Source organism: Channa argus, unplaced genomic scaffold, assembly GCF_033026475.1.
Source record: "Channa argus isolate prfri unplaced genomic scaffold, Channa argus male v1.0 Contig031, whole genome shotgun sequence".
NCBI lineage: Eukaryota > Metazoa > Chordata > Actinopteri > Anabantiformes > Channidae > Channa > Channa argus.
Genome location: NW_027125250.1, coordinates 357,021 through 383,456, shown reverse-complemented (window position 1 = coordinate 383,456; position 26,436 = coordinate 357,021). Strand labels below are relative to the sequence as shown.

At 41.1% G+C, this 26,436-nt stretch overlaps 20 non-coding genes across 20 annotated transcripts; all 20 read right to left on the bottom strand.

The window, feature by feature from the left end:
• Nucleotides 1–1,115: 1,115 nt before the first annotated feature.
• Nucleotides 1,116–1,191, bottom strand: trnaq-uug (transfer RNA glutamine (anticodon UUG)). The gene has a single exon. It is a non-coding gene; the product is annotated as a tRNA-Gln (tRNA).
• Nucleotides 1,192–2,732: 1,541 nt separating this feature from the next.
• On the bottom strand, nt 2,733–2,804 carry trnaq-uug (transfer RNA glutamine (anticodon UUG)). The gene has a single exon. It is a non-coding gene; the product is annotated as a tRNA-Gln (tRNA).
• A 341-nt stretch (nt 2,805–3,145) lies between these two features.
• On the bottom strand, nt 3,146–3,228 carry trnal-cag (transfer RNA leucine (anticodon CAG)). Its single transcript has one exon. It is a non-coding gene; the product is annotated as a tRNA-Leu (tRNA).
• Nucleotides 3,229–4,251: 1,023 nt separating this feature from the next.
• trnaq-cug (transfer RNA glutamine (anticodon CUG)) lies at nt 4,252–4,323 on the bottom strand. The gene has a single exon. It is a non-coding gene; the product is annotated as a tRNA-Gln (tRNA).
• A 538-nt stretch (nt 4,324–4,861) lies between these two features.
• Nucleotides 4,862–4,944, bottom strand: trnal-uag (transfer RNA leucine (anticodon UAG)). The gene has a single exon. It is a non-coding gene; the product is annotated as a tRNA-Leu (tRNA).
• Nucleotides 4,945–6,053: 1,109 nt separating this feature from the next.
• Nucleotides 6,054–6,125, bottom strand: trnaq-uug (transfer RNA glutamine (anticodon UUG)). The gene has a single exon. It is a non-coding gene; the product is annotated as a tRNA-Gln (tRNA).
• A 341-nt stretch (nt 6,126–6,466) lies between these two features.
• trnal-cag (transfer RNA leucine (anticodon CAG)) lies at nt 6,467–6,549 on the bottom strand. The gene has a single exon. It is a non-coding gene; the product is annotated as a tRNA-Leu (tRNA).
• A 1,116-nt stretch (nt 6,550–7,665) lies between these two features.
• trnaq-uug (transfer RNA glutamine (anticodon UUG)) lies at nt 7,666–7,737 on the bottom strand. The gene has a single exon. It is a non-coding gene; the product is annotated as a tRNA-Gln (tRNA).
• A 341-nt stretch (nt 7,738–8,078) lies between these two features.
• Nucleotides 8,079–8,161, bottom strand: trnal-cag (transfer RNA leucine (anticodon CAG)). The gene has a single exon. It is a non-coding gene; the product is annotated as a tRNA-Leu (tRNA).
• Nucleotides 8,162–9,291: 1,130 nt separating this feature from the next.
• Nucleotides 9,292–9,363, bottom strand: trnaq-uug (transfer RNA glutamine (anticodon UUG)). The gene has a single exon. It is a non-coding gene; the product is annotated as a tRNA-Gln (tRNA).
• A 341-nt stretch (nt 9,364–9,704) lies between these two features.
• Nucleotides 9,705–9,787, bottom strand: trnal-cag (transfer RNA leucine (anticodon CAG)). Its single transcript has one exon. It is a non-coding gene; the product is annotated as a tRNA-Leu (tRNA).
• Nucleotides 9,788–10,903: 1,116 nt separating this feature from the next.
• On the bottom strand, nt 10,904–10,975 carry trnaq-uug (transfer RNA glutamine (anticodon UUG)). The gene has a single exon. It is a non-coding gene; the product is annotated as a tRNA-Gln (tRNA).
• Nucleotides 10,976–11,316: 341 nt separating this feature from the next.
• On the bottom strand, nt 11,317–11,399 carry trnal-caa (transfer RNA leucine (anticodon CAA)). The gene has a single exon. It is a non-coding gene; the product is annotated as a tRNA-Leu (tRNA).
• A 1,116-nt stretch (nt 11,400–12,515) lies between these two features.
• Nucleotides 12,516–12,587, bottom strand: trnaq-uug (transfer RNA glutamine (anticodon UUG)). The gene has a single exon. It is a non-coding gene; the product is annotated as a tRNA-Gln (tRNA).
• Nucleotides 12,588–14,026: 1,439 nt separating this feature from the next.
• On the bottom strand, nt 14,027–14,098 carry trnaq-cug (transfer RNA glutamine (anticodon CUG)). The gene has a single exon. It is a non-coding gene; the product is annotated as a tRNA-Gln (tRNA).
• Nucleotides 14,099–14,611: 513 nt separating this feature from the next.
• Nucleotides 14,612–14,694, bottom strand: trnal-aag (transfer RNA leucine (anticodon AAG)). The gene has a single exon. It is a non-coding gene; the product is annotated as a tRNA-Leu (tRNA).
• Nucleotides 14,695–15,466: 772 nt separating this feature from the next.
• On the bottom strand, nt 15,467–15,549 carry trnal-cag (transfer RNA leucine (anticodon CAG)). The gene has a single exon. It is a non-coding gene; the product is annotated as a tRNA-Leu (tRNA).
• A 1,116-nt stretch (nt 15,550–16,665) lies between these two features.
• Nucleotides 16,666–16,737, bottom strand: trnaq-uug (transfer RNA glutamine (anticodon UUG)). The gene has a single exon. It is a non-coding gene; the product is annotated as a tRNA-Gln (tRNA).
• Nucleotides 16,738–17,078: 341 nt separating this feature from the next.
• Nucleotides 17,079–17,161, bottom strand: trnal-cag (transfer RNA leucine (anticodon CAG)). Its single transcript has one exon. It is a non-coding gene; the product is annotated as a tRNA-Leu (tRNA).
• A 1,545-nt stretch (nt 17,162–18,706) lies between these two features.
• trnal-cag (transfer RNA leucine (anticodon CAG)) lies at nt 18,707–18,789 on the bottom strand. Its single transcript has one exon. It is a non-coding gene; the product is annotated as a tRNA-Leu (tRNA).
• Nucleotides 18,790–26,436: the final 7,647 nt, after the last annotated feature.

Below are 26,436 nucleotides of genomic sequence, written 5' to 3'. Positions count from 1 at the left end.
AGTTACTGTCAGCATCTACATGAATGTTAAAGTCACCCACTATAATGACTTTATCTGTACTAAGCACTAAATCAGATAGAAAATCAGAAAATTCAATCAAAGACTCTGAATAAGGGACTGGAGGACGGTACACGATAACAAATAATAGTGGGTGTGAAAGGCTAAGAGTAAGGCTTTCAAATGAGTTATAACTATGTTTAGGTCTAGGGTTTATTGATGAGCTAGAATGGAAGATTGCTGCAACTCCTCCACCTCGGCCTGTGCTTCTAGGAACATGATAATTAATATGACTTGGGGGTGTTGACTCATTTAAACTGACATATTCTTCCTGCTGCAACCAAGTTTCAGTGAGACAAAATAAATCGAATTGATGATCACTTATTAAGTCATTTACTAACAGAGATTTAGAAGAGAGAGATCTGATATTTAATAATCCACATTTAATAGTTTTGGGGTTTTGTTCTGTAAGAGGAGTAGTCTTAACTTTTATTAGGTTATTATGATTAACTCCTCTTGTTGATTTGAACTCAGATCGCTGGATTCACAGTCCAGAGTGCTTACCTATACACCAAGGAATCTTCAGATGCTGCCAAATGAAGAATGTGTGCACTGGAAATGTGAACAGTGTTACACAGACAACAGTTTTAACAGTCTGTGGTTTTACTGAGCAGTCCTGAACACTCTGATGCTTGACAGGGGTTTCAAGGCTTATTGCATTTCACAAGGAGATATTTCAACTACTAGACCTTATGACTCTGTTTGGTGTGAAACACAAAAATAGGGAAGCACTTGAAAACGAGGGGTAGGGTTATAAATTAGGAATTTGGGATTGTGTCTGGGATCGCACTTCATGCCCAAAATGTGTTTTTAGCATTATCTGAATGAGATCCGCAAGGATATTTACTTAAGAGTGTGTCTATCGTAAACCATTGTGCAACCTTTGCCTCATCTCTCTCCCTGTATTAGTTCTTTAAACACTTGCCATGAGTGTTGATTGCACAAAGTACTCTATGTCTCTGGAACAAGATGAGCTCGTTGACAATGCCACTGTGTGTCTCCCAGTTGGTGGAGTAACTGAGTCACTCATTGGGGCAAAAAAACCTAAAACTAGCCAGCGGTACGTTCCACCGAGATTTGAACTCGGATCACTGGATTCAAAGTCCAGAGTGCTCACCATTACACCATGGAACCATTTCACACTGTTAGGCTACTTTTGTTGAACAGTTTCTTCCAGACAATTTGATTCATTTCATTATTGTGTGCATATTGACAACTTGGAGATTGGGTGATCATGTAGCAAACTATAAAATTGTCAATACAAGGAAGTTTGGGTACATCTAAGCACTGTGTCACTCTTATCTCTGTGTGTGATGTTCATTGCATCTATCCAGATGAACTGTAACTTGTATAACATCAAAGTCTATGAATTCATCCAGGTAAGCAGCATTGGAGAATAGGTGGTTCCCCACCTTTGACTAATGTGGGAGAATGTGTTTTCCAAGTGTCAGCTGTTGTCCCTAAAATCCAACATTTGTCAGAAGTGGGATTCGAACCCACGCCTCCAGGAGAGATTTCGACCTGAACGCAGCGCCTTAGACAGCTCGGCCATCCTGACAACAGAAGGGGGGGGGTTGTTTGGTACTCCAAAGAAATCCGAAAAGACAGCGTTTAGATTATGCGTAATTATTGTGAATCAAATGTGCAAACTCGTCATCAGCCTATCTCTTTATCAGTTCATGCTACCCTGGCCATCAGTGATTGATGCGTGAAGTATGGGATGTCTCAGGCAAAAAAGAGCTTGTTGATTAAGCCACTACACATCTGTCAGCTGGTATTGGTGTTCTTTTGCCCTTTGCTGGGAATACATCAATTCATGGAGATTTAACATATGCATTCATTTTTTCAGCAAACTCCAGAAAAAGAGTTCTTAGAGTTACCAGTATCCAATTATTGCATTACATTAATTGAACCACGTCATTTGGTAGAGTACTAGAGTCATTGAATGGAGCACAACAGAAAGAACTGTTGCCAAAGTTGCCTGCATTTATTGCACATTAAATCCTGAGACCAGCAACACAGCTCAAAGGACGAGCTGGTTTTATTCGTCCTACACTATAACAGGTCCCACCGTAATTTGAACTCAGATCGCTGGATTCACAGTCCAGAGTGCTTACCTATACACCAGGGAATCTCCAGATGCTGCCAAATGAAGAATATGCGCACTGGAAATGTGAACAGTGTTACACAGACAACAGTTGTAACAGTCTGTGGTTTTACTGAGCAGTCCTGAACACTCTGATGCTTGACAGGGGTTTTAAGGCTTATTGCATTTCACAGGGAGATATTTCAACTACTAGCCCTTATGACTCTGTTTGGGGTGAAACACAAAAATAGGGAAGCACTTGAAAACGAGGGGTAGGGTTATAAATTAGGAATTTGGGATTGTGTCTGGGATCGCACTTCATGCCCAAAATGTGTTTTTAGCATTATCTGAATGAGATCCGCAAGGATATTTACTTAAGAGTGTGTCTATCGTAAACCATTGTGCAACTTTTGCCTCATCTCTCTCCCTGTATTAGTTCTTTAAACACTTGCCATGAGTGTTGATTGCACAAAGTACTCTATGTCTCTGGAACAAGATGAGCTCGTTGACAATGCCACTGTGTGTCTCCCAGTTGGTGGAGTAACTGAGTCACTCATTGGGGCAAAAAAACCTACAACTAGCCAGCAGTAGGTTCCACCGAGATTTGAACTCCGATCACTGGATTCAAAGTCCAGAGTGCTCACCATTACACCATGGAACCATTTCACATTGTTAGGCTACTTTTGTTGAACAGTTTCTTCCAGACGATTTGATTCATTTCATTATTGTGTGCATATTGACAACTTGGAGATTGGGTGATCATGTAGCAAACTATAAAGTTGTCAATACAAGGAAGTTTGGGTACATCTAAGCACTGTGTCACTCTTACCTCTGTGTGTGATGTTCATTGCATCTATCCAGATGAACTGTAACTTGTATAACATCAAAGTCTATGAATTCATCCAGGTAAGCAGCATTGGAGAATAGGTGGTTCCCCACCTTTGACTAATGTGGGAGAATGTGTTTTCCAAGTGTCAGCTGTTGTCCCTAAAATCCAACATTTGTCAGAAGTGGGGTTCGAACCCTCGCCTCCAGGAGAGACTGCGATCTGAACGCAGCGCCTTAGACCGCTCGGCCATCCTGACAACAGAACAGGCTTGGTTTGGTACTCCAAAAAAAAATGCGCAAAGACAGCATTTAGATTAGGCGTAATTATTGTAAATCAAATGTGCAAACTCGTCATCAGCCTACCTCTTTATCGGTTTATTGCTACCCTGGCCATCAGTGATGGATGCGTGAAGTATGGTATGTCTCAGGCAAAAAAGAGCTTGTTGATTAAGCCACTACACACCTGTCAGCTGGTATTGGTGTTCTTCTGCCCTTTACTGGCAAGACATCAATTCATAGAGCTTTAACATATACATTCAGTTTTTCAGCAAACTCCAGAAAAGGTAACCAGTATCCAAATATTGCATTATATTAATTGAACCACGTCATTTGGTAGAGTACTAGAGTCAATGAATGGAGCATAAGAGAAAGAACTGTTGCCAAAGTTGCCTGCATTTATTGCACATTAAAACCTGAGAACAGCAAGCCAGCTTAAAGGTCCAGCTGGTTTTATTCATTCTACACTATAACAGGTCCCATCGTGATTTGAACTCAGATTGCTGGATTCATAGTCCAGAGTGCTTACCTATACACCAGGGAATCTCCAGATGCTGCCAAATGAAGCAAGTGTGCACTGGAAAAGTGAACAGTGTTACACAGACACTATTTTTAATATATTTCAAATACTAACCCTTATGACAAAAATAAGGAAGCACTTGAAAACTAGGGTAGGGTTATAAAAGAGGAATTGGGGATTGTGTCTGGGATCGCACTTCATGCCCAAACTTGAATGGAATGCCCAAAATGTGTTTTTAGCATTATGTGACAGAGATCAGCAAGGATACTTAGCTAAGAGTGTGTTTATTTTAAACCATCGTGCAGGCTTGGCCTCATTTCTGTGCCGGTTTCAGTTTTTTTAGACTTGTCATGAGTGTTTAGTGCACATAGTATTCTGTTTCTGGAACAAGATGAGCTCCATGACAATGCCACTGTGAGTCTCCCAGTTGGTGGAGTAACCGAGTCAATCATTGCATCGAGAAAAGCTACAAGCTGCCAACAGTAGGTCCCACCGAGATTTGAACTCGGATCGCTGGATTCAGAGTCCAGAGTGCTCACCATTACACCATGGAACCTTTCCACATTGCTAGCTTTATGTTGTTGAACAGGTTCTTCCACACAATTTGATTCATTTCATTATTGTCTCCAACTTGACAACTTGGAGATTTGGCTGATCATGTAGCAAACTAAAAAAATGTCAATACGAGGCGGTTTGGGTACATCTAAGCACTGTGTCACTTTTATCTCAGTGTGTGATGTTCATTGCATCTATCCAGATGCACTGTAACTTGTATAACATGAAAATCTATGGATTTGGCCAATAGAGTCAGTCTCAAATAGACTCTCATTAGTGATTATAGGGCATAGATGAAAGACTACCTTTGATACGTAAGTAGAGGGGTGCCAAAGCCATGCTCCTTGAGCTCCACAGCCCTGCTTGCTTGTCAGCTATCCGTGCTTTACCCACTGCTCCTGCACTTTCTGTCTGATTGAACACACCTTATCCAGGTAAGCAGTCTTGGAGAATAAGTGGTTCCCCACCTCTGACGAATGTGGAAGAATGGATCCAATGTGTTTTCCAAGTGTCAGCTGTGGTCCCTAAAATCCAACATTTGTCAGAAGTGGGATTCGAACCCACGCCCCCAGGAGAGACTGCGACCTAAACGCAGCGCCTTAGACCGCTCGGCCATCCTGACAACAGAAGGGGGGGTTGTTTGGTACTCCAAAGAAATCCGAAAAGACAGCGTTTAGATTATGCGTAATTATTGTGAATCAAATGTGCAAACTCGTCATCAGCCTATCTCTTTATCAGTTCATTGCTACCCTGGCCATCAGTGATTGATGCGTGAAGTATGGGATGTCTCAGGCAAAAAAGAGCTTGTTGATTAAGCCACTACACATCTATCAGCTGGTATTGGTGTTCTTTTGCCCTTTGCTGGGAAGACATCAATTCATGGAGCTTTAACATATGCATTCATTTTTTCAGCAAACTCCAGAAAAAGAGTTCTTAGAGTAACCAGTATCCAATTATCGCATTACATTAATTGAACCCCTTAATTTGATAGAGTACTAGAGTCATTGAATGGAGCACAACAGAAAGAACTGTTGCCAAAGTTGCCTGCATTTATTGCACATTAAATCCTGAGACCAGCAACACAGCTCAAAGGACGAGCTGGTTTTATTCGTCCTACACTATAACAGGTCCCACCGTAATTTGAACTCAGATTGCTGGATTCACAGTCCAGAGTGCTTACCTATACACCAGGGAATCTCCAGATGCTGCCAAATGAAGAATATGCACACTGGAAATGTGAACAGTGTTACACAGACAACAGTTGTAACAGTCTGTGGTTTTACTGAGCAGTCCTGAACACTCTGATGCTTGACAGGGGTTTCAAGGCTTATTGCATTTCACAGGGAGATATTTCAACTACTAGCCCTTATGACTCTGTTTGGGGTGAAACACAAAAATAGGGAAGCACTTGAAAACGAGGGGTAGGGTTATAAATTAGGAATTTGGGATTGTGTCTGGGATCGCACTTCATGCCCAAAATGTGTTTTTAGCATTATCTGAATGAGATAATATTTACTTAAGAGTGTGTCTATCGTAAACCATTGTGCAACCTTTGCCTCATCTCTCTCCCTGTATTAGTTCTTTAAACACTTGCCATGAGTGTTGATTGCACAAAGTACTCTATGTCTCTGGAACAAGATGAGCTCGTTGACAATGCCACTGTGTGTCTCCCAGTTGGTGGAGTAACTGAGTCACTCATTGGGGCAAAAAAACCTACAACTAGCCAGCGGTAGGTTCCACTGAGATTTGAACTCGGATCACCGGATTCAAAGTCCAGAGTGCTCACCATTACACCATGGAACCATTTCACATTGTTAGGCTACTTTTGTTGAACAGTTTCTTCCAGACGATTTGATTCATTTCATTATTGTGTGCATATTGACAACTTGGAGATTGGGTGATCATGTAGCAAACTATAAAGTTGTCAATACAAGGAAGTTTGGGTACATCTAAGCACTGTTTCACTCTTACCTCTGTGTGTGATGTTCATTGCATCTATCCAGATGAACTGTAATTTGTATAACATCAAAGTCTATGAATTCCTCCAGGTAAGCAGCATTGGAGAATAGGTGGTTCCCCACCTTTGACTAATGTGGGAGAATGTGTTTTCCAAGTGTCAGCTGTTGTCCCTAAAATCCAACATTTGTCAGAAGTGGGGTTCGAACCCACGCCTCCAGGAGAGACTGCGACCTGAACGCAGCGCCTTAGACCGCTCGGCCATCCTGACAACAGAAGTGGGGGTTGTTTGGTACTCCAAAGAAATCCGAAAAGACAGCGTTTAGATTATGCGTAATTATTGTGAATCAAATGTGCAAACTCGTCATCAGCCTATCTCTTTATCAGTTTATTGCTACCCTGGCCATCAGTGATTGATGCGTGAAGTATGGGATGTCTCAGGCAAAAAAGAGCTTGTTGATTAAGCCACTACACATCTATCAGCTGGTATTGGTGTTCTTTTGCCCTTTGCTGGGAAGACATCAATTCATGGAGCTTTAACATATGCATTCATTTTTTCAGCAAACTCCAGAAAAAGAGTTCTTAGAGTAACCAGTATCCAATTATTGCATTACATTAATTGAACCCCGTAATTTGATAGAGTACTAGAGTCATTGAATGGAGCACAACAGATAGAACTGTTGCCAAAGTTGCCTGCATTTATTGCACATTAAATCCTAAGACCAGCAACACAGCTCAAAGGACAAGCTGGTTTTATTCGTTCCAAACTATAACAGGTCCCACCGTGATTTGAACTCAGATCGCTGGATTCACAGTCCAGAGTGCTTACCTATACACCAGGGCATCTCCAGATGCTGCCAAATGAAGAATGTGTGCACTGGAAATGTGAACAGTGTTACACAGACAACAGTTTTAACAGTCTGTGGTTTTACTAAGCAGTCCTGAACACTCTGATGCTTGACAGGGGTTTCAAGGCTTATTGCATTTCACAGGGAGATATTTCAACTACTAGACCTTATGACTCTGTTTGGGGTGAAACACAAAAATAGGGAAGCACTTGAAAACGAGGGGTAGGGTTATAAATTAGGAATTTGGGATTGTGTCTGGGATCGCACTTCATGCCCAAAATGTGTTTTTAGCATTATCTGAATGAGATCCGCAAGGATATTTACTTAAGAGTGTGTCTATCGTAAACCATTGTGCAACCTTTGCCTCATCTCTCTCCCTGTATTAGTTCTTTAAACACTTGCCATGAGTGTTGATTGCACAAAGTACTCTATGTCTCTGGAACAAGATGAGCTCGTTGACAATGCCACTGTGTGTCTCCCAGTTGGTGGAGTAACTGAGTCACTCATTGGGGCAAAAAAACCTACAACTAGCCAGTGGTAGGTTCCACCGAGATTTGAACTCAGATCACTGGATTCAAAGTCCAGAGTGCTCCCCATTACACCATGGAACCATTTCACATTGTTAAGCTACTTTTGTTGAACAGTTTCTTCCAGACGATTTGATTAATTTCATTATTGTGTGCATATTGACAACTTGGAGATTGGGTGATCATGTAGCAAACTATAAAATTGTCAATACAAGGAAGTTTGGGTACATCTAAGCACTGTGTCACTCTTACCTCTGTGTGTGATGTTCATTGCATCTATCCAGATGAACTGTAAATTGTATAACATCAAAGTCTATGAATTCATCCAGGTAATCAGCATTGGAGAATAGGTGGTTCCCCACCTTTGACTAATGTGGGAGAATGTGTTTTCCAAGTGTCAGCTGTTGTCCCTAAAATCCAACATTTGTCAGAAGTGGGGTTCGAACCCACGCCTCCAGGAGAGACTGCGACCTGAACGCAACGCCTTAGACCGCTCGGCCATCCTGACAACAGAAGGGGGGGGTTGTTTGGTACTCCAAAGAAATCCGAAAAGACAGCGTTTAGATTATGCGTAATTATTGTGAATCAAATGTGCAAACTCGTCATCAGCCTATCTCTTTATCCGTTCATTGCGACCCTGGCCATCAGTGATTGATGCGTGAAGTATGGGATGTCTCAGGCAAAAAAGAGCTTGTTGAGTAAGCCAATACACATCTGTCAGCTGGTATTGGTGTTCTTCTGCCCTTTGCTGGGAAGACATCAATTCATGGAGCTTTAACATATGCATTAATTTTTTCAGCAAACTCCAGAAAAAGAGTTCTTAGAGTAACCAGTATCCAATTATTGCATTACATTAATTGAACCCCGTAATTTGATAGAATACAAGAGTCATTGAATGGAGCACAACAGAAAGAACTGTTGCCAAAGTTGCCTGCATTTATTGCACATTAAATCCTGAGACCAGCAACACAGCTCAAAGGACGAGCTGGTTTTATTCGTTCTACACTATAACAGGTCCCACCGTGATTTGAACTCAGATCGCTGGATTCACAGTCCAGAGTGCTTACCTATACACCAGGGAATCTCCAGATGCTGCCAAATGAAGAATGTGTGCACTGGAAATGTGAACAGTGTTACACAGACAACAGTTTTAACAGTCTGTGGTTTTACTGAGCAGTCCTGAACACTCTGATGCTTGACTGGGGTTTCAAGGCTTATTGCATTTCACAGGGAGATATTTCAACTACTAGACCTTATGACTCTGTTTGGTGTGAAACACAAAAATAGGGAAGCACTTGAAAACGAGGGGTAGGGTTATAAATGAGGAATTTGGGATTGTGTCTGGGATCGCACTTCATGCCCAAAATGTGTTTTTAGCATTATCTGAATGAGATCCGCAAGGATATTTACTTAAGAGTGTGTCTATCGTAAACCATTGTGCAACCTTTGCCTCATCTCTCTCCCTCATCTCTCTCCCTGTATTAGTTCTTTAAACACTTGCCATGAGTGTTGATTGCACAAAGTACTCTATGTCTCTGGAACAAGATGAGCTCGTTGACAATGCCACTGTGTGTCTCCCAGTTGGTGGAGTAACTGAGTCACTCATTGGGGCAAAAAAACCTACAACTAGCCAGCGGTAGGTTCCACCGAGATTTGAACTCGGATCACCGGATTCAAAGTCCAGAGTGCTCACCATTACACCATGGAACCATTTCACATTGTTAGGCTACTTTTGTTGAACAGTTTCTTCCAGACGATTTGATTCATTTCATTATTGTGTGCATATTGACAACTTGGAGATTGGGTGATCATGTAGCAAACTATAAAGTTGTCAATACAAGGAAGTTTGGGTACATCTAAGCACTGTGTCACTCTTACCTCTGTGTGTGATGTTCATTGCATCTATCCAGATGAACTGTAATTTGTATAACATCAAAGTCTATGAATTCCTCCAGGTAAGCAGCATTGGAGAATAGGTGGTTCCCCACCTTTGACTAATGTGGGAGAATGTGTTTTCCAAGTGTCAGCTGTTGTCCCTAAAATCCAACATTTGTCAGAAGTGGGGTTCGAACCCACGCCTCCAGGAGAGACTGCGACCTGAACGCAGCGCCTTAGACCGCTCGGCCATCCTGACAACAGAAGTGGGGGTTGTTTGGTACTCCAAAGAAATCCGAAAAGACAGCGTTTAGATTATGCGTAATTATTGTGAATCAAATGTGCAAACTCGTCATCAGCCTATCTCTTTATCAGTTTATTGCTACCCTGGCCATCAGTGATTGATGCGTGAAGTATGGGATGTCTCAGGCAAAAAAGAGCTTGTTGATTAAGCCACTACACATCTATCAGCTGGTATTGGTGTTCTTTTGCCCTTTGCTGGGAAGACATCAATTCATGGAGCTTTAACATATGCATTCATTTTTTCAGCAAACTCCAGAAAAAGAGTTCTTAGAGTAACCAGTATCCAATTATTGCATTACATTAATTGAACCCCGTAATTTGATAGAATACAAGAGTCATTGAATGGAGCACAACAGAAAGAACTGTTGCCAAAGTTGCCTGCATTTATTGCACATTAAATCCTAAGACCAGCAACACAGCTCAAAGGACGAGCTGGTTTTATTCGTTCTACACTATAACAGGTCCCACCGTGGTTTGAACTCAGATCGCTGGATTCACAGTCCAGAGTGCTTACCTATACACCAGGGAATCTCCAGATGCTGCCAAATGAAGAATGTGTGCACTGGAAATGTGAACATTGTTACACAGACAACAGTTTTAACAGTCTGTGGTTTTACTGAACAGTCCTGAACACTCAGATGCTTGACAGGGGTTTCAAGGCTTATTGCATTTCACAGGGAGATATTTACACTACTAGAGCTTATGACTCTGTTTGGGGTGAAACACAAAAATAGGGAAGCACTTGAAAACGAGGGGTAGGGTTATAAATTAGGAATTTGGGATTGTGTCTGGGATCGCACTTCATGCCCAAAATGTGTTTTTAGCATTATCTGAATGAGAATCGCAAGGATATTTACTTAAGAGTGTGTCTATCGTAAACCATTGTGCAACCTTTGCCTCATCTCTCTCCCTGTATTAGTTCTTTAAACACTTGCCATGAGTGTTGATTGCACAAAGTACTCTATGTCTCTGGAACAAGATGAGCTCGTTGACAATGCCACTGTGTGTCTCCCAGTTGGTGGAGTAACTGAGTCACTCATTGGGGCAAAAAAACCTACAACTAGCCAGCGGTAGGTTCCACCGAGATTTGAACTCGGATCACTGGATTCAAAGTCCAGAGTGCTCACCATTACACCATGGAACCATTTCACATTGTTAGGCTACTTTTGTTGAGCAGTTTCTTCCAGACGATTTGATTCATTTCAGCATTGTGTGCATATTGACAACTTGGAGATTGGGTGATCATGTAGCAAACTATAAAATTGTCAATACAAGGAAGTGTGGGTACATCTAAGCACTGTGTCACTCTTATCTCTGTGTGTGATGTTCATTGCATCTATCCAGATGAACTGTAACTTGTATAACATCAAAGTCTATGAATTCATCCAGGTAAGCAGCATTGGAGAATAGGTGGTTCCCCACCTTTGACTAATGTGGGAGAATGTGTTTTCCAAGTGTCAGCTGTTGTCCCTAAAATCCAACATTTGTCAGAAGTGGGATTCGAACCCACGCCTCCAGGAGAGACTGCGACTTGAACGCAGCGCCTTTGACCGCTCGGCCATCCTGACAACAGAAGGGGGGGTTGTTTGGTAATCCAAAGAAATACGAAAAGACAGCGTTTAGATTATGCGTAATTATTGTGAATCAAATGTGCAAACTCGTCATCAGCCTATCTCTTTATCAGTTTATTGCTACCCTGGCCATCAGTGATTGATGAGTGAAGTATGGGATGTCTCAGGCAAAAAAGAGCTTGTTGATTAAGCCACTACATATCTGTCAGCTGGTATTGGTGTTCTTCTGCCCTTTGCTGGGAAGACATCAATTCATGGAGCTTTAACATATGCATTCATTTTTTCAGCAAACTCCAGAAAAAGAGTTCTTAGAGTAACCAGTATCCAATTATTGCATTACATTAATTGAACCACATCATTTGGTAGAGTACTAGAGTCATTGAATGGAGCACAACAGAAAGAACTGTTGCCAAAGTTGCCTGCATTTATTGCACATTAAATCCTGAGACCAGCAACACAGCTCAAAGGACAAGCTGGTTTTATTCGTTCCAAACTATAACAGGTCCCACCGTGATTTGAACTCAGATTGCTGGATTCACAGTCCAGAGTGCTTACCTATACACCAGGGCATCTCCAGATGCTGCCAAATGAAGAATGTGTGCACTGGAAATGTGAACAGTGTTACACAGACAACAGTTTTAACAGTCTGTGGTTTTACTAAGCAGTCCTGAACACTCTGATGCTTGACAGGGGTTTCAAGGCTTATTGCATTTCACAGGGAGATATTTCAACTACTAGACCTTATGACTCTGTTTGGGGTGAAACACAAAAATAGGGAAGCACTTGAAAACGAGGGGTAGGGTTATAAATTAGGAATTTGGGATTGTGTCTGGGATCGCACTTCATGCCCAAAATGTGTTTTTAGCATTATCTGAATGAGATCCGCAAGGATATTTACTTAAGAGTGTGTCTATCGTAAACCATTGTGCAACCTTTGCCTCATCTCTCTCCCTGTATTAGTTCTTTAAACACTTGCCATGAGTGTTGATTGCACAAAGTACTCTATGTCTCTGGAACAAGATGAGCTCGTTGACAATGCCACTGTGTGTCTCCCAGTTGGTGGAGTAACTGAGTCACTCATTGGGGCAAAAAAACCTACAACTAGCCAGTGGTAGGTTCCACCGAGATTTGAACTCAGATCACTGGATTCAAAGTCCAGAGTGCTCCCCATTACACCATGGAACCATTTCACATTGTTAAGCTACTTTTGTTGAACAGTTTCTTCCAGACGATTTGATTCATTTCATTATTGTGTGCATATTGACAACTTGGAGATTGGGTGATCATGTAGCAAACTATAAAATTGTCAATACAAGGAAGTTTGGGTACATCTAAGCACTGTGTCACTCTTACCTCTGTGTGTGATGTTCATTGCATCTATCCAGATGAACTGTAAATTGTATAACATCAAAGTCTATGAATTCATCCAGGTAATCAGCATTGGAGAATAGGTGGTTCCCCACCTTTGACTAATGTGGGAGAATGTGTTTTGCAAGTGTCAGCTGTTGTCCCTAAAATCCAACATTTGTCAGAAGTGGGATTCGAACCCATGCCTCCAGGAGAGACTGCGACTTGAACGCAGCGCCTTAGACCGCTCGTGACAACAGAAGGGGGGGTTGTTTGGTACTCCAAAGAAATACGAAAAGACAGCGTTTAGATTATGCGTAATTATTGTGAATCAAATGTGCAAACTCGTCATCAGCCTATCTCTTTATCAGTTCATTGCTACCCTGGCCATCAGTGATGGATGCGTGAAGTATGGTATGTCTCAGGCAAAAAAGAGCTTGTTGATTAAGACACTACACACCTGTCAGCTGGTATTGGTGTTCTTCTGCCCTTTACTGGCAAGACATCAATTCATAGAGCTTTAACATATACATTCAGTTTTTCAGCAAACTCCAGAAAAGGTAACCAGTATCCAAATATTGCATTATATTAATTGAACCACGTCATTTGGTAGAGTACTAGAGTCAATGAATGGAGCATAAGAGAAAGAACTGTTGCCAAAGTTGCCTGCATTTATTGCACATTAAAACCTGAGAACAGCAAGCCAGCTTAAAGGTCCAGCTGGTTTTATTCATTCTACACTATAACAGGTCCCATCGTGATTTGAACTCAGATTGCTGGATTCATAGTCCAGAGTGCTTACCTATACACCAGGGAATCTCCAGATGCTGCCAAATGAAGCAAGTGTGCACAGGAAAAGTGAACAGTGTTACACAGACACTAGTTTTAATATATTTCAAATACTAACCCTTATGACAAAAATAAGGAAGCACTTGAAAACTAGGGTAGGGTTATAAAAGAGGAATTGGGGATTGTGTCTGGCATCGCACTTCATGCCCAAACTTGAATGGAATGCCCAAAATGTGTTTTTAGCATTATGTGACAGAGATCAGCAAGGATACTTAGCTAAGAGTGTGTTTATTTTAAACCATCGTGCAGGCTTGGCCTCATTTCTGTGCCGGTTTCAGTTTTTTTAGACTTGTCATGAGTGTTTAGTGCACATAGTATTCTGTTTCTGGAACAAGATGAGCTCCATGACAATCCCACTGTGAGTCTCCCAGTTGGTGGAGTAACCGAGTCAATCATTGCATCGAGAAAAGCTACAACCTGCCAACAGTAGGTCCCACCGAGATTTGAACTCGGATCGCTGGATTCAGAGTCCAGAGTGCTCACCATTACACCATGGAACCTTTCCACATTGCTAGCTTTATGTTGTTGAACAGGTTCTTCCACACAATTTGATTCATTTCATTATTGTCTCCAACTTGACAACTTGAAGATTTGGCTGATCATGTAGCAAACTAAAAAAATGTCAATACGAGGCGGTTCGGGTACATCTAAGCACTGTGTCACTTTTATCTCAGTGTGTGATGTTCATTGCATCTATCCAGATGCACTGTAACTTGTATAACATGAAAATCTATGGATTTGGCCAATAGAGTCAGTCTCAAATAGACTCTCATTAGTGATTATAGGGCATAGATGAAAGACTACCTTTGATACGTAACTAGAGGGGTGCCAAAGCCATGCTCCTTGAGCTCCACAGCCCTGCTTGCTTGTCAGCTATCCGTGCTTTACCCACTGCTCCTGCACTTTCTGTCTGATTGAACACACCTTAGGTGATTCCCCACCTCTGACGAATGTGGAAGAATGGATCCAATGTGTTTTCCAAGTGTCAGCTGTTGTCCTTAAAAAACAACATTTGTCAGAAGTGGGATTTGAACCCACGCCTCCAGGAGAGACTGCGACCTTAACGCAGCGCCTTAGACCGCTCGGCCATCCTGACAACAGAACAGGCTTGGTTTGGTACTCCAAAAAAAATGCGCAAAGACAGCATTTAGATTAGGCGTAATTATTGTAAATCAAATGTGCAAACTCGTCATCAGCCTATCTCTTTATCGGTTTATTGCTACCCTGGCCATCAGTGATGGATGCGTGAAGTATGGTATGTCTCAGGCAAAAAAGAGCTTGTTGATTAAGCCACTACACATCTATCAGCTGATATTGGTGTTCTTTTGCCCTTTGCTGGGAAGACATCAATTCATGGAGCTTTAACATATGCATTCATTTTTTCAGCAAACTCTAAGAAAAAGAGTTCTTAGAGTAACCAGTATCCAATTATCGCATTACATTAATTGAACCCCTTAATTTGATAGAGTACTAGAGTCATTGAATGGAGCACAACAGAAAGAACTGTTGCCAAAGTTGCCTGCATTTATTGCACATTAAATCCTGAGACCAGCAACACAGCTCAAAGGACGAGCTGGTTTTATTCGTCCTACACTATAACAGGTCCCACCGTAATTTGAACTCAGATTGCTGGATTCACAGTCCAGAGTGCTTACAAGGAAGTTTGGGTACATCTAAGCACTGTGTCACTCTTATCTCTGTGTGTGATATTCATTGCATCTATCCAGATGAACTGTAACTTGTATAACATCAAAGTCTATGAATTCATCCAGGTAAGCAGCATTGGAGAATAGGTGGTTCCCCACCTTTGACTAATGTGGGAGAATGTGTTTTCCAAGTGTCAGCTGTTGTCCCTAAAATCAAACATTTGTCAGAAGTGGGATTCGAACCCACGCCTCCAGGAGAGACTGCGACCTGAACGCAGCGCCTTAGACCGCTCGGCCATCCTGACAACAGAAGTGGGGGTTGTTTGGTACTCCAAAGAAATCCGAAAAGACAGCGTTTAGATTATGCGTAATTATTGTGATTTAAATGTGCAAACTCGTCATCAGCCTATCTCTTTATCAGTTCATTGCTACCCTGGCCATCAGTGATTGATGCGTGAAGTATGGGATGTCTCAGGCAAAAAAGAGCTTGTTGATTAAGCCACTACACATCTATCAGCTGGTATTGGTGTTCTTTTGCCCTTTGCTGGGAAGACATCAATTCATGGAGCTTTAACATATGCATTCATTTTTTCAGCAAACTCCAGAAAAAGAGTTCTTAGAGTAACCAGTATCCAATTATTGCATTACATTAATTGAACCCCTTAATTTGATAGAGTACTAGAGTCATTGAATGGAGCACAACAGAAAGAACTGTTGCCAAAGTTGCCTGCATTTATTGCACATTAAATCCTGAGACCAGCAACACAGCTCAAAGGACAAGCTGGTTTTATTCGTTCCACACTATAACAGGTCCCACCGTGATTTGAACTCAGATCGCTGGATTCACAGTCCAGAGTGCTTACCTATACACCAGGGCATCTCCAGATGCTGCCAAATGAAGAATGTGTGCACTGGAAATGTGAACAGTGTTAGACAGACAACAGTTTTAACAGTCTGTGGTTTTACTAAGCAGTCCTGAACACTCTGATGCTTGACAGGGGTTTCAAGGCTTATTGCATTTCACAGGGAGATATTTCAACTACTAGACCTTATGACTCTGTTTGGTGTGAAACACAAAAATAGGGAAGCACTTGAAAACGAGGGGTAGGGTTATAAATTAGGAATTTGGGATTGTGTCTGGGATCGCACTTCATGCCCAAAATGTGTTTTTAGCATTATCTGAATGAGATCCGCAAGGATATTTACTTAAGAGTGTGTCTATCGTAAACCATTGTGCAACCTTTGCCTCATCTCTCTCCCTGTATTAGTTCTTTAAACACTTGCCATGAGTGTTGATTGCACAAAGTACTCTATGTCTCTGGAACAAGATGAGCTCGTTGACAATGCCACTGTGTGTCTCCCAGTTGGTGGAGTAACTGAGTCACTCATTGGGGCAAAAAAACCTACAACTAGCCAGCGGTAGGTTCCACCGAGATTTGAACTCAGATCACTGGATTCAAAGTCCAGAGTGCTCCCCATTACACCATGGAACCATTTCACATTGTTAGGCTACTTTTGTTGAACAGTTTCTTCCAGACGATTTGATTCATTTCATTATTGTGTGCATATTGACAACTTGGAGATTGGGTGATCATGTAGCAAACTATAAAATTGTCAATACAAGGAAGTTTGGGTACATCTAAGCACTGTGTCACTCTTATCTCTGTGTGTGATATTCATTGCATCTATCCAGATGAACTGTAACTTGTATAACATCAAAGTCTATGAATTCATCCAGGTAAGCAGCATTGGAGAATAGGTGGTTCCCCACCTTTGACTAATGTGGGAGAATGTGTTTTCCAAGTGTCAGCTGTTGTCCCTAAAATCAAACATTTGTCAGAAGTGGGATTCGAACCCACGCCTCCAGGAGAGACTGCGACCTGAACGCAGCGCCTTAGACCGCTCGGCCATCCTGACAACAGAAGGGGGGGGTTGTTTGGTACTCCAAAGAAATCCGAAAAGACAGCGTTTAGATTACGCGTAATTATTGTGAATCAAATGTGCAAACTCGTCATCAGCCTATCTCTTTATCAGTTCATTGCGACCCTGGCCATCAGTGATTGATGCGTGAAGTATGGGATGTGTCTCAGGCAAAAAAGAGCTTGTTGAGTAAGCCACTACACATCTGTCAGCTGGTATTGGTGTTCTTCTGCCCTTTGCTGGGAAGACATCAATTCATGAAGCTTTAACATATGCATTCATTTTTTCAGCAAACTCCAGAAAAAGAGTTCTTAGAGTAACCAGTATCCAATTATTGCATTCCATTAATTGAACCCCGTAATTTGATAGAGTACTAGAGTCATTGAATCGAGCACAACAGAAAGAACTGTTGCCAAAGTTGCCTGCATTTATTGCACATTAAATCCTGAGACCAGCAACACAGCTCAAAGGACGAGCTGGTTTTATTCGTTCTACACTATAACAGGTCCCACCGTGATTTGAACTCAGATCGCTGGATTCACAGTCCAGAGTGCTTACCTATACACCAGGGAATCTCCAGATGCTGCCAAATGAAGAATGTGTGCACTGGAAATGTGAACAGTGTTACACAGACAACAGTTGTAACAGTCTGTCGTTTTACTGAGCAGTGCTGAACACTCTGATGCTTGACTGGGGTTTCAAGGCTTATTGCATTTCACAGGGAGATATTTCAACTACTAGACCTTATGACTCTGTTTGGTGTGAAACACAAAAATAGGGAAGCACTTGAAAACGAGGGGTAGGGTTATAAATTAGGAATTTGGGATTGTGTCTGGGATCGCACTTCATGCCCAAAATGTGTTTTTAGCATTATCTGAATGAGATCCGCAAGGATATTTACTTAAGAGTGTGTCTATCGTAAACCATTGTGCAACCTTTGCCTCATCTCTCTCCCTCATCTCTCTCCCTGTATTAGTTCTTTAAACACTTGCCATGAGTGTTGATTGCACAAAGTACTCTATGTCTCTGGAACAAGATGAGCTCATTGACAATGCCACTGTGTGTCTCCCAGTTGGTGGAGTAACTGAGTCACTCATTGGGGCAAAAAAACCTACAACTAGCCAGCGGTAGGTTCCACCGAGATTTGAAGTCGGATCACTGGATTCAAAGCCCAGAGTGCTCACCATTACACCATGGAACCATTTCACATTGTTAGGCTACTTTTGTTGAACAGTTTCTTCCTGACGATTTGATTCATTTCATTATTGTGTGCATATTGACAACTTGGAGATTGGGTGATCATGTAGCAAACTATAAAATTGTCAATACAAGAAAGTTTGGGTACATCTAAGCACTGTGTCACTCTTACCTCTGTGTGTGATGTTCATTGCATCTATCCAGATGAACTGTAACTTGTATAACATCAAAGTCTATGAATTCATCCAGGTAAGCAGCATTGGAGAATAGGTGGTTCCCCACCTTTGACTAATGTGGGAGAATGTGTTTTCCAAGTGTCAGCTGTTGTCCGTAAAATCAAACATTTGTCAGAAGTGGGATTCTAACCCACGCCTCCAGGAGAGACTGCGATCTGAACGCAGCGCCTTAGACCTCTCGGCCATCCTGACAACAGAAGGGGGGGTTGTTTGGTACTCCAAAGAAATCCGAAAAGACAGCGTTTAGATTATGCGTAATTATTGTGAATCAAATGTGCAAACTCGTCATCAGCCTATCTCTTTATCAGTTCATTGCTACCCTGGCCATCAGTGATTGATGCGTGAAGTATGGGATGTGTCAGGCAAAAAAGAGCTTGTTGATTAAGCCACTACACATCTATCAGCTGGTATTGGTGTTCTTCTGCCCTTTGCTGGGAAGACATCAATTCATGGAGCTTTAACGTATGCATTCATTTTTTCAGCAAACTCCAGAAAAAGAGTTCTTAGAGTAACCAGTATCCAATTATTGCATTACATTAATTGAACCCCGTCATTTGATAGAGTACTAGAGTCATTGAATGGAGCACAACAGAAAGAACTGTTGCCAAAGTTGCCTGCATTTATTGCACATTAAATCCTGAGACCAGCAACACAGCTCAAAGGACAAGCTGGTTTTATTCGTTCTACACTATAACAGGTCCCACCGTGATTTCAATTCAATTCAATTCAATTCAATTCAACTTTATTTATATAGCGCCAATTCACAACAAAGTCATCTCAGGGCACTTTACAGAATAAAGTCAAGATTATAAAGATATATAAAGAGAACCCAACAATTCCCCCTGGAGCAAGCCATAGGCAACAGTGGAGAGGAAAAACTCCCTTTAACGGAAGAAACCTCCAGCAGAACCAGGCTCAGGGTGGACGGCCATCTGCCTCGACCGGTTGGGGTGAGTGGAAAGGGGAGAGAGAAAAGAACAGAGCAACAAAAAGCATTAACAAAACATCGGGCAGATTGGTAGGACCAGTAGCTTCACGCTGGAAGACACACAGCTTCAAAGCCGGGGGACACCTGCAGAAAGGGACAGAGAGAAGGGGACAGAGGAGGACAAAGACAACTACGGGAGAGAACACACAGAGTTAATGACATACAGTGGTGACAATTGCGGGATAAGAGGAGAGGAGAGAGGTCAAGAGGAGGAAAGGAGCTCAGTGCATTGGGGGGTGGGTCCCCCAGCAGTCTAAGCCTATGGCAGCATAACTATAACTAACTATATGCTTTATTAAAAAGGAAGGTTTTAAGCCTAGACTTAAACGTAGAGAGGGTGTCTGTTTCCCCAATGTGAACTGGGAGCTGGTTCCACAAGAGAGGAGCTTGATAGCTAAAGGCTCTACCTCCCATTCTACTTTTGGAAACTCTGGGAACCACAAGTAGGCCTGCATTCTGAGAGCGAAGTGGTCTACTGGGATGATGTGGTGCTATGAGGTCTTCTATATATGATGGAGCCTGACCATTCAGAGCTTTATATGTAAGAAGCAGGGTTTTAAATTCTATTCTACATTTAATTGGAAGCCAATGGAGAGAAGCTAGTGAAGGTGAAATATGATCTCTCTTGCTAGTTCCAGTCAGCACTCTTGCTGCAGCATTTTGGATTAATTGCAGGCTCTTTAGGGAGTTACTGGGGCATCCTGAAAGTAGGGAATTACAGTAGTCCAACCTAGAGGTAACAAATGCATGGACCAGTTTTTCGGCATCACTTTGAAACAGGATGCTCCTAATTTTGGCAATGTTCCGTAGGTGGAAGAAGGCTGTTCTAGAGATTTGTTTTATATGTGAGTTAAAGGACAGATCCTGATCAAACATAACTCCAAGGTTCCTTGCAGTAGTACTGGAGGCCAGACTTATGCCATCTAGTGTAACAATATGGTTGGACATCATATCTCTGAGATTTTTGGGCCCAAATACTATGACTTCAGTTTTGTCTGAGTTTAAAAGTAAAAAATTGTGGGACATCCAGGCCTTTATGTCTTGTAGGCATGCTTGAAGCTTTATTACCTGATTATTTTCATCTGGTTCCATAGATAAATATAGCTGGGTATCATCAGCATAACAGTGGAAATTTATGGAGTGTTTTCTAATAATGTTGCCTAAAGGAGACACATATAAAGTAAAAAGTATTGGTCCTAACACAGAGCCTTGTGGAACTCCATAGCTAACCTTTGTGTGCATGGAGGATTCATCATTAACATGAACAAATTGAAATCTATCAGATAGATAAGATTTAAACCAACCTAGTGCAGTTCCTGTAATTCCAATTTCATGTTCCAGTCTCTGTAATAAAATGTTATGATCAATGGTATCAAATGCAGCACTAAGATCTAACAGAACAAGTATAGAGATGAGTCCAGTATCTGAGGCCATGAGAAGATCGTTGGTGACTTTTACCAGTGCTGTTTCTGTACTATGATGAACTCTAAATCCTGACTGAAAGTCTTCATACAAATTATTCCTATGAAGGTGATCACATAATTGTTTTGCGACTACTTTTTCAATTATTTTAGAAATAAAGGGGAGATTAGATATTGGTCTGTAATTGGCTAAAACACCTGGGTCAAGACAGGGTTTTTTTAAGTAATGGTTTAATTACAGCTACCTTATAGGCCTGTGGTACATAGCCTGTTTCTAAAGATAGATTTATGATATCTAATATGAATGCATCTATTAAGGGTAAAACTTCCTTGAGCAGCTTAGTTGGAATAGGGTCTAGCAGACAGGTTGTTGGTTTAGATGAGTTAATAATTGAAGTTAGCTCAGAGAGATCTATGGGTAAAAAGCAGTCTAACAGGGATTGGGGCCTTATCGATGACTCTAGCACTGCTGTACATGAAGATCTATCTGTAATTTTTGGGGGGAGGATCTGGTGAATTCGTTCTCTAATAGCTACAATTTTATTCATAAAGAAGGTCATGAAGTCATTGCTGCTCAAAGTTAAGGGAAAACTAGGCTCAACAGAACTATGGCTCTTAGTCAGCCTGGCTACAGTGCTGAACAGAAACCGGGGGTTGTTCTTGTTTTCTTCTATTAATGATGAATAATATGCTGTTCTGGCATCACTGAGAGCTTTTTTGTACATTTTTAAACTATTTTTCCAGGCTAAATGAGATTCTTCTAACTTTCTGGAACGCCACTTCCTTTCTAACTTTCATGTTTCCTGTTTTAAGTTGCGTGTTTGTGAACTATACCATGGAGATCGCCTCTGCTGGTTTACTGCCTTCTTTTTTAGAGGGGCAACACTATCGAGTATTGTACGTAGTGAGGCTGCAGAATTGTCAACAAGATAATCTACTTGTGCAGGAGTAACATTAAGGAGACTACTTTCCATTGTATTAACATATGGTGAAGCAAATGATGAAGAAATAATTTCTTTAAATTTGTTGACAGCTTTTTCACTTAAGCATCTGCTATAGTGGAATTTTTCAGTTTTATAACTGCTATATAGTCTGTTATTGTAAATTCAAATGTTATTAAAAAATGGTAAGACAGAAGAGAGTTGTGAGGAAATATGGTTAAATTATCCGCTTCAATTCCATACGTAAGGACAAGGTCTAACGTGTGACTAAAACAGTAAGTGGGTTTATTTACATTTTGGGAAAAACCAATTGAATCTAATAATGAATTAAACGCAGTGCTCAGGCAGTTACTGTCAGCATCTACATGAATGTTAAAGTCACCCACTATAATGACTTTATCTGTACTAAGCACTAAATCAGATAGAAAATCAGAAAATTCAATCAAAAACTCTGAATAAGGGACTGGAGGACGGTACACGATAACAAATAATAGTGGGTGTGAAAGGCTAAGAGTAAGGCTTTCAAATGAGTTATAACTATGTTTAGGTCTAGGGTTTATTGATGAGCTAGAATGGAAGATTGCTGCAACTCCTCCACCTCGGCCTGTGCTTCTAGGAACATGATAATTAATATGACTTGGGGGTGTTGACTCATTTAAACTGACATATTCTTCCTGCTGCAACCAAGTTTCAGTGAGACAAAATAAATCGAATTGATGATCACTTATTAAGTCATTTACTAACAGAGATTTAGAAGAGAGAGATCTGATATTTAATAATCCACATTTAATAGTTTTGGGGTTTTGTTCTGTAAGAGGAGTAGTCTTAACTTTTATTCGGTTATTATGATTAACTCCTCTTGTTGATTTGAACTCAGATCGCTGGATTCACAGTCCAGAGTGCTTACCTATACACCAAGGAATCTTCAGATGCTGCCAAATGAAGAATGTGTGCACTGGAAATGTGAACAGTGTTACACAGACAACAGTTTTAACAGTCTGTGGTTTTACTGAGCAGTCCTGAACACTCTGATGCTTGACAGGGGTTTCAAGGCTTATTGCATTTCACAGGGAGATATTTCAACTACTAGCCCTTATGACTCTGTTTGGGGTGAAACACAAAAATAGGGAAGCACTTGAAAACGAGTGGGAAGGGTTATAAATTAGGAATTTGGGATTGTGTCTGGGATCGCACTTCATGCCCAAAATGTGTTTTTAGCATTATCTGAATGAGATCCGCAAGGATATTTACTTAAGAGTGTGTCTATCGTAAACCATTGTGCAACCTTTGCCTCATCTCTCTCCCTGTATTAGTTCTTTAAACACTTGCCATGAGTGTTGATTGCTCAAAGTACTCTATGTCTCTGGAACAAGATGAGCTCGTTGACAATGCCACTGTGTGTCTCCCAGTTGGTGGAGTAACTGAGTCACTCATTGGGGCAAAAAAACCTACAACTAGCCAGCGGTAGGTTCCACCGAGATTTGAACTCGGATCACTGCATTCAAAGTCCAGAGTGCTCACCATTTTTTTTTTTTATCTTTTTATTATCAAAAATACACTTTACAAAAAGAAATTAGGTATATACAGAGATAAGTAAACAAAACATTACATCCATAGTCCTTTCAACTAAATTAAACAACTTAAATCAAGATCTATTTCTCTAATGTAAATACATATATTTATAAATATAGGGGGATAATCATAACCACACATTGTAAACATGTCATATATCTATCTATCTATATATATCTATATATACCCATATATATCTATATATCTATACATATATATACACACATATATATACACACACACATACATATACACACACACACATATATATATACACATATATACATATACATATATATACATATACATATATACATATACACACACACACACACACACACACACATATATATATATATATATATATATATATATATATATATATATATACACATATATATATATATACATATACATACACATATATATAAATACCCATACTTTTACACACATATACCTCTCTATATATATCCATACCTATATATATACATATTATACATACAAACATATATACAAACACACACACACATACATTATACACATATACATTCATATACACATACACATACCCATATATATATATATATATATACACATACACACACATATACATATACATATATATATACATACATATATATATATACATACATACACACATATATATATACACACACATACATACATACAAATACACATACAATAATAGGTCAATAAAATTCACCCAAAATCAAAGTGCAATCTACCCTCCCCATCTAACACACATAAATCATTTTTTACCCCCCATTTAATGAGAAACCCCTCATTATCAACCGAAAACAGAATACTCAAATAATGTGACACCATATTTTGAAAAATCAACACCCTCTTCATCTTTTTCCCTTCATACAATGCATAATTCCTGGCTATATACACAACATGACGAGCTACACTCAACAAGAAATTCACTAACCCCACATTTATTTTTGTATGTCCCTTCTCTAACCCAAAACACCACACCCAATCCCATGCCTCACCTTCCAAACCAGTCACCTTACACTTATTTCTTAATAAACTTTTTACCCAATTCCTGAATTTTTGTGTGACCGCACAGCACAACAACAAGTGATTAAAATCCTCATCCTCCATCCCGCAGACCGCACATGTTCTCACATATGTGTGCTTACTGATCTGGTGTAGGACAACAGAGACAAGCACTCTCCTGTGACGCAGTCTGAAATTTGAATTGGCTATCGCAGGGGGGAGCCATTTATCATGCATATTAGTCCAGATTGTAGAAGTGGGTCGGGTGGGGAACACATGAGACCATGAGGAGTTTGCTGTGGGCTGTTTGAATATTTTGTCAATTAGAACCTTGTACCAAAATTTTGACTGTAAATCTTTGAAATCCCTATTTTTGAGATCACAGGAGAGTGAAAAATCAATTCTGCCATCCCCCACCAGCTCACCATCTGCTTCCTGCAACTTCTCCCTCCATTCCAGTGGCATTCTCCGACAGATATCTGTACAGAAATGTAACACCTTGGCCCATCTGATGTTCACACCTGTCCTTCTTACTTTTTTAAGGACTTCCAGAGGGTTTAAGGCCCCTGTCTGGTCCAGAACATCCCCAATTTGGTGAAACACCCCATTTAAGGCACCCCGGCTAACCAGGAATCTCTCCCGGCCACCGAAACGCGGGTTACCAAAGATTGGTTGCTTAAGTACATCTGCTTTCGAAATCAATTTGCACTCTAGATGTGGCAAGACCTGAACCCACGCCTCAGCGGCCTCCTGGAAAAGTGGGTCCGCATCTGCCACAGGCCGTGCCAGCGCACTGCTGCATAAATTATACTCCCCACACGCACCCCTCCTCCTTATCTCTGCGTCCAAGTAGTCCTTCCAAATATAATCTGTCTTATCATATAGCCATTTTTTAAAAAGTTTCAGTCTTAAAGATACTAATTTGGTTTTCAAATCACAGAGATTCAAACCCCCTTTTGCGTATGGCCCAACTAGTGTCTTGTGAGCAATAGTGAAGGCCTTGCCTTTCCACAAGAAACCGCTGATAGCGCTGCACAGCCCGGACAGTACATCGCCCGGCAGGTGACAGACCTGCATGGCATAGACCAGCCCCGGCACTATTATGGAGTTTATAATGACCACTCTTCCCTTCAGCCCAAGACCTCTCATCTTCCACAGCCCAAGCCTGGACCTACACCACGCGAGCCTCTCCTCCCAGGTTTTGCGGACGCTGACCAGCGGCTGAGGACAAATATATATCCCAAGTAGCTTGACCTCAGTCTCACCCCTTTTAAAATTCAGACCCACATCCCCTAGAGCAGACCCGGGCCCACAAATAAGGCTGGATTTCTCCCTATTAACTCGGGCTCCCGCCGCCTGCTCATATGCTTCAAGGTGCTTTAGCACCTGTTGTAAACTCTCACCATCCTTAACCATAATGCTTATATCATCCGCATACTGAGCTATTTTAAACTCATTACCTTTGGGAGATGTTATCCCCTTGATAAGCAGATCGGTTATAATGGATTGTGCAAGAGGCTCTGCTACAATTGCATATAGCATAGCAGACAGCGGACATCCCTGCCTCACTGATCTCTCTAGGGGGAAAGGATCTGTTAAGAGGCCGTTACATTTCACGACACTAGTAGCCCGGCTGTACAACAACTTCACCCGTTCTCGAAAAATTGGGCCGAACCCAAAAACCCCCAGACATCCAAAGAGAAACTCATGACTGACCCTGTCAAATGCCTTCTCCAAATCAACACTGAGGTATATGCCCCCTGTCATCATTAGGTTTTCAAAAGACAACTTTGTTGACAGGATGCAGTCAGCAATATCCCTCCCAGGAATACTGTAAGTCTGGGTAGGCCCAATTATCGAGCCGATCACTCCTTTGAGCCTAAAACCCAGTACC